The following is a 7,567-nucleotide window of genomic DNA, read 5'->3' on the forward strand; positions in this document are numbered from 1 at the left end:
ACGTATATTATCTGTTGATATTGGTCATGTGACTATTGCAATATATTATATTGGTTTTATTCTGAACTATGAAAGTTCAGTGAGTTTATTACTGAAAAAAAAAACCTTTGCTTCCAAAGATAAAATGTTCAAAAACCAAAGATTCAAATAATTTATTATCCCTCAACTCTATTTGTGAGCCAGACTTCTAAGATCAGCAGGTTACAGTGGTAAATAAGTCCAGTTTACATGGTTCCAGTTGGAGTGTGTGTGTGTGTGTGTGTGTGTGTGTGTGTTTATGCAAGGCCAAGTGAGTGGTGTTGGGTTTCCTGCAGAGCTGGTTCTTTATCCGACACCCTGGCCTTCTTGGTTTGTGACCTGGAAAGGACCAAAGCAGTTCTTCATCCACCTCWCCGGACCCGGTCATGGGTGACAAATTGAATCTGTTGGAGTGTGTGAGCTCAATGCACCGCCGCTGAATGAAGCGCTATAAATTATACAGAGAAGCAGATTTTAGTTTCCATACGAACAACCAGAAAAACGACAGCCATGTTGTTTTGGTCAAACGATCTTTTAAAAAAGGTGGAAAATATTAATGTGAATTATTTTGTTTTGGTTCAGCCTAAAACTAACAGTTGCTGCACAAAAACACAAAATCTTACCAAGTATTTTGAACCAGTTTCTAGTACAAATACCGTAGTTCATTTGATGAAAAACAAAAAACTTACAAGAAACTTTTCAGGAAACATAGGAGCTTGTTTTAAGTATTGATTAAATAGTACTAATTCCACTGGCAGATTATTTCACTCATAAAAAGACATTTTTCCCATGTTATAAGTGAAATAGAATCAAAAGGTGCCATTTTCACTAAATGTTTTTAAGGCTGTTCTGATTTTGAAAAGTCTTTCAACTGAGGAATATTTTAACTAATATATTGGTGGGTTTGATTAACCTTTCATGTTTTTGCTGTGAATGTTTTGTAAAGTCTTTGCCAGTCTCAGTCAGGATTCTCCTGTMAGAGATTTTCTAATCTCAGTGGTGTTGATATAAAATGCCAAGAAAAAAAATATTTTTGGAGGATCAACTTAATATTTTAAGCTAAAAGTTTGGATTTTTGTCATTTTCTACAAATTCGTGCCTCCTATCACTTCCTGTCGTCGTCTTGTTTGTCGTTTCCGTCAGTAGTAACATCATGTGATCCCTGGGATGCGAAATAATCCATTTTAAAACAGCCAAAAAAATAAAAAAAACAATTTTGTTTTTCAAATTGTCACATTTTCTTCAAGCAAATTTATTTTCAAAATGTCAAATTACAGCGATACGGTTGGTCAGTGTAAACGCATCGAGTGTAAACTGGAGGTGGAAGACCTGTGTGTGTGTGTGTGTTTGGTGATTTGCACAAATGGGAGTGGATAAGCTCATGAGCGCAGAGGCTTTCCATAAACTCATGAATCTTATCTGCTGACGACGGCCTCTCTGCCTGCAGCACAATATTCATCACACAGTAAASTTTATGAATGGATAATAGGGGAAAACAAGGACCAACGAGCTAATTATCACTATAAGAGCAGAAACAAAACCTAGATTCTCCCCTCGCCCATCACGGTTGGAGGCCTTTGATGCCTCCGTGCCTGAGGGAGCGAACCTGTCTGTCTGTGAGTGATTATGAGCCTCCTAATAGCGAGCTCTGTGCAAATGACAGGCCTTTCATCTGGCAGCTACACAACTTTAATGGCCCTGACATCATGTAAGCCGCAGCAGCTGGGCGCTCGGAGCAGGACTGTTTGCAGTTTGACTGAGTGTCGATGATCGGGGAGTTGTTGGTACCTGCATGGTGGTGTGGCTCTAATCCATGTTTGTTCTGCTCCAGCACCAGGAGAGAATGTCACACACACACACACACACACACAGACACACGTATGCGTGCGCGGTTACGGCACACCTGCAGATGCATGCACTACACTCTCCACGCTCAAGGTGCATAAGAAGCAGAAGTTATTGCATCCTGTTTGGATAGGAGCAGTTATTTCATCAGTGGATGGAGAGATCATGATCTACRTCAGACCTGGACGTTTTCTGCTTTGTGTTTTTTGTCTCAAAGCTTCAAATTAACACAAACTTAAGTACTGAGTTCAGTTCATAATACAGAATGTTGCACAAAAGGTTTTTTCATTATTATAGCTCAGGGGTGGGTAAACGTGGTCCTGGAGGGCCGGAGTCCTGCAGCTCTTAGACGTCTCTCTGGTCCAACACACTTGAATCCAACAGCTGAATCACCTCCTCAGTGCAGGCAGGTTCTCCTGAGTCCTGCTAACGACCTSGTTATTTGACTCAGGTGTGTTGAAGTAGAGACACATCTAAAAGTTGCAGGAGTCCCTCCAGGCCTGGATTCCCCACCCCTGTTATTGCTACTTATACTTAGAAGACRCATCCAGAAATAAAAGGATGTTCGCTCATCCTTAAAAAGAATCAAACCTGTACATCTAATATCTGTAGTTTGTTTATCTATTTATTTTGTGGGATTTTTTTTCAAGCAAATGTTTGAGTCACACGCAGAGATCTTCATCTTTGTTCTGTGTTACGAAAGCCAAGGGCAACAAGATGCAAAAGCCACAAAGCAACAAGAAACTCCACACAGACGAAAAGCCGAACCATCATTATAAAAGCTACAATGCTAAACTATGCTAGCAAGTTAATCACTGCCTCCATTTAGCATAACTTCCATTGTGGCTATTTGTTGTTGTATTGTAGCTTTTGCATGTTGTTGACCCTTCAYGGCCACCGTAGGTTAAGACCACTGGGAACTAGCTGCTAATATAATGTTGCTAGCTAGGCCTTTTTGCATGTATGTTGGGTAAAATTCAAATGTATCGTYAGTTAGCTGGACAACRTTCATTTGATTTGGCTCACTTCTGTTGTCAAGGTTAGGCACTAAAAACCTTTTAAATATGGGACAAAACTCTTCATAAGCAGYGAGAGAATCACAAAGAAACATTATTAATTTGATTRAATCCCTCAACCATTCCCTATATTTAGCTTATTAGTCTTAAATGTAATTCMRGGTGGCAYGAAAAAGGTCTTTAAAAGTCTTAAATTTGACTTGCTGAAACCCGCAGCTGCCCTGAGTAACGCAGGAACTGTTGCTGCTACATGTTTGGCCTAACTTCACTAACTGAGCCTGATGTCTGGGAATTGAGACATACATACCAGTCAGTCAGTGAGCTAATCTAAGAGAGAAGGGGGGAGACCACCAACAGAGGCGGCGAGTCTATCTGAAACCGTGTGTATGAGCCAGAGAGGCCCGTTATCGCTCCGCACCTTTGATATGAGACTGAGTTGGAGCTGAAGTGGAAAGATTTGCACAGTTCGTTTCACAACTTCTCTTATCTGCAGCGACTGAAGTAATGCCTGATACTGCCATTACCCTGCTACTGTGTGTGGGATTGTGCAAAAATGACTGAGCACATCAGGTAATACTGCTTCTTCCTCTGGATTTTATTAGACAGACATAAATGGGAAGGTTTGAATTCATCAAGGAATATGTTGCAACTGAAAAAAAGAGTAAATTTCTGCCTAAAAATAACAAAACAGGCACATTTGAAACGGTGAAAATGTCCTAAAAAATTAAGAAACTGGGATTTTTCTCGGAAATTTCTTGAAAAACTGACATTTCTGAGCTCCAAAAGTCTAATTTGCTAGAAAAAATCTCAGAAATGTTCAAGAAAAAGTGACATTTCTGAGTTTAAAAAGTTGAAAACATCACGTGGATTACCTTTTAATACAGCATCCATCAGTATATATTTATGTGATTCTCTTTCCAAGTTAATTGTTCCTTCAGCTTTTTATGTGAGGAGGAAACCCTGAAACGGATACGAAGCTTAGAAAAATACACATTTCTTAGAATTCTGACTTTGTTTCTCTTCATTCTTTTTCTTAGAATTGTGACTTTTTCCACATAACTCAAACATTTTTTCCTCAGAGTTTCGTGGCTTTAACGCTTTTCTGCATTTCTACAACAAAATCTCCAGTTTTCTCTGAAATGGAGACCAGTAAAGTTAGAGTCTGAGTGGTCAGGCGGTCGCTCCTTCCTGTGCGCTACATGTGGAGTCAGGTGTGTGTTTGGAGGCAGACAGCTCAGGTATGTTTACCCAAAGCCACTATCAGCTGCAGACCAAACATGAGGCTTACCTGCTTCTCCTGCTTTCTTCCTTTTCAAAGCCGTCCGTCTTTCTACCCTCATATATGTTCCTCTGAAGAGGCAAAAACACCCACAGACACGGAAAACGAAGCAGGGAGGACTCTCACCCTTTTCTCAAGGTTTGAGTTGATTATAGCAGCAGCAGAAATTGACTTGTGGAATAATTGACGGTGACCTATTATGCTTCCTTGAACAGGTTAGGAAAGGTTAGAAAATGTGTTTGTCACATTTTTTGCACAAAAATCATTGTTAGATAATGAGACGTAGTCCCTGGTGCTGGGCACGCCTCCCTGCTCAACGTTTACATTCACACATGAAAATGGCTGCAAACAGATTCACAGCTATACGACTGCACATCTGTGAAAAGCAGAAGTGGAGCCTCCTGCACAACCAACAAGTGCTTTCTGAATGGCAAGTCCATAAAAGAGCTGGATAGAGAAGACAACAATTTTAGTCAAGAGTGCAACATATTTTTAGTCAAGTAAAAGTAAAGTATTTGATAAAAAGAGTACTCAAGTACTGAGTAAACAATAATAAAAATGAATCATTTAATATTTAAAAATTATATGTTGAAATTTTAATATTCTAAAAGACACTAGGCTTCCCCATCAATAAAACACCAAATCCATGGACTTTATTCAGGTGTTGGAACATGTAATAATAAAACTGAACTATATAATATAAAATTAAATCTTTAGTAAATCACTGAAGATCTGTTCTGTTTCTGGAAAACCTTCATATGTAGACAAATTTAAAAGAATTCTGGAAAAATTAAGTCAGGACTAGTAAGAAACCTTTGGATGAACTGTAGAAAATGTTTAATAGGATTAAACTGGCTGTAGTTTTTGCTTCATAGTCCGTCAAACTTGACGGTATTTTTTTGTTTTTCTGAGTTGCAGTAGTTATTTTCTCCACCACCAGATGGCGACAAATGTTCAGAAAAGGCAGCCCGGCATCAACCGGAAGCAGGTTCTCACGCCGCCGCCAGGTTTCCTGCAGCTTCAATGATGTTATTGAAATAGAGAAATATTCTGATTCTGTTCAAGTTTTTWAATTTTTTTCTCCTCAACACATCAATGTAAGTGACACGTTTATTAGTATTAATAAAAATGATTAGCATTTTGTGCTCCAGCTGTTAAACTCCTCCCAACATGTCGGTCTGTACACCTGTAGGCAGCTGAACTCTTTACTTTTGCGTTTAATGTACACAGGAAATGTTCTTGTTTTTCTGAACCAGCAGCTGTTTCTTTGTKAGGACGTTAATCCCAGTCTGAAAGTGAAAACACACTGCAGCACCTTGATCTATGAAAACTCAGCAAATATTTACAYTTTAAAAGCTTTAGAGATCATTGCTTCTTTTAGTTTTCACCATTACAGCAGTAAGTTGTTTGTACTGAACAGCTTGAAGGGATTTTTTTCTTTCTCTTGGATAAAAAAGGGAAGAAAGGGAAAGAGGGCTGGTTAAAGGGCAGTCCTGTTKTGGACATTTTGATGGATGGAACTGGTTTTGATTTCATACTGGTTCTGCCACTAAATCCAATCCAGGCGTGTTTTTCTCCTTGGCTTGACTTTGAAACTCGTGAAAAGTTTTCTTTCTAAGTTAATGTAACATCTGAGCAGCTAACTCATTTAAACAGTTAAAACGGTTAAGAAAAAGTGTGAAAATTCACAGGTGAATATGGATGTTAGAAACCAATAAGGGGCTGCACAGTGGTGCAGTTGGTAGAGCTGCTGCCTTGCAGCAAGAAGGTTCTGGGTTCAATTCCCGGCCCCGGTCTTTCTGCATGGAGTTTGCATGTTCTCCCTGTGCATGGTGGGTTTTCTCCAGGTACTCCGGTTTCCTCCCACAGTCCAAAAACATGACTGTTAGGTTAATTGGCCTCTCCAAATTGTCCCTAGGTGTGAGTGTGCGCATGGTTGTTTGTCCTGTCTGTCTCTGTGTTGCCCTGCGACAGACTGGCGACCTGTCCAGGGTGACCCCGCCTCTCGCCCGAAACGTTGGCTGGAGATGGGCACCAGCACCCCTCCCGACCCCACTCAGGGAAAAAGGGTGCAAGAAAATGGATGGATGGAAACCAAAAAGAGGAAACAAAAGTGGTCAAATGATAAGTCATAAAGCTGTCGATGCCTTTTAGTAAAACACKTTCACAACCTTCCATAGATTTAGGGCTGGGTAATGAGTCAGTTTTATCGATTGATCAGATTTTCTGTTTTTGAATACATTTTTTAAAAATTTGTTGTTGTTTTTTCCAGAGGGATCCTAACCGTCATTCGTATTTTTYTTTTAATACAAATTGGAAATCTAATTTGGTTTTTAAAATATTGGAGATGTAAGTTTTAAGCACTATCTAGATTATACTTATATCTGGAGCATATTTTTGAACATATTTATATTAAACAAAATCCAAATTAGTTAAAAAAAACTTATAGAAAGATCTCATCATTCCCTTACGTTTCTTTTAAGACAAAAAGAGAAAAACCTTTTTTATGAGACTCGATTTTTGTTTTTATACATTTTGATTTAGTTTCATTAACTGAGTTTAATTTCTTAAKTACTTGGGTTGTTGTGAATGAGAAATTGCATTTGCACTGCAAACTTTGTGCCAATATTCCAATATTTAAAAAAAAATCATAATTTTGCACTTGCATTGTTTCCATTAATTAAGAAATGCAATTAAAATCAMGTGTGATTGAGATTTTAAGTAATTTAAAACATGCCTTCATCTTCCAACCACTTCCTGTCGTCTTCTTTGTCATTTCTGTCAGTAGCGACATGAGGCTTTTGATCACATGACTCGTGATGTGAACAATGAGTTTCCATTGCAGTTTTGAAAAGTACAATAATTTCAACATGGCCAAAAAAATAAAACATAACACCTCATTTTACTGCCAAAACTTTACCAAAAAAATTAGAGTTTTTCTAAATTGTTTTGTTTCCATTTCCTTTCCAATTTGCACAATCACATGGCCAATGGAAATGCAGTTGCTAGTTTGGTTTCCATTACAAACACGCCTAAAACTTTGTCGATATTCCAATAATGTTGGGGAAAAAAAACAACTTTGCAGTTGCGTTGTTTCCATTAAATAAAAAAAAACACAAAGTCACGCTGAATAAGTTTGTTCATGTGAAAAGTCGTTAAAAACGCGCCGCCCGTCTTCCTGCTGTTTCCTTTAGTTTTTTCCAGCAGTTGAAACATCTGGTTGTTGATGATGTGATGGGAATAAAATGTTTCCATTGCCGTTTCAACAAATCCACCAGATTTGTTTCAACAAATCCACCAGATTTAACAAAAACTGGTGGGAGTTTTTGTTAAAATCTCCCACCAGATTTTAACAAAAACTTTTTATCAAAAAAATGTTTTTCTTTTAAATTGGCATTCCCATTAAGCA

The 7,567-nt window shown here is 38.4% G+C and overlaps 1 long non-coding RNA gene across 2 annotated transcripts; it reads left to right on the forward strand.

Annotated features, from left to right (window-relative positions):
- Window positions 1-3,370: 3,370 nt before the first annotated feature.
- LOC103463113 (uncharacterized) lies at window positions 3,371-5,212 on the forward strand. Of its 2 annotated transcripts, none has more exons than XR_533458.1 (4): window positions 3,371-3,449; window positions 4,008-4,117; window positions 4,198-4,296; window positions 5,077-5,212. It is a non-coding gene; the product is annotated as an uncharacterized LOC103463113 (long non-coding RNA). The 2 variants fall into 2 exon arrangements; XR_533459.1 differs by having other exon boundaries at window positions 5,099-5,212.
- The last annotated feature ends 2,355 nt before the right edge of the window (window positions 5,213-7,567 follow it).

Source organism: Poecilia reticulata, linkage group LG4 (genome assembly GCF_000633615.1).
Source record: "Poecilia reticulata strain Guanapo linkage group LG4, Guppy_female_1.0+MT, whole genome shotgun sequence".
NCBI classification, from domain to species: domain Eukaryota; kingdom Metazoa; phylum Chordata; class Actinopteri; order Cyprinodontiformes; family Poeciliidae; genus Poecilia; species Poecilia reticulata.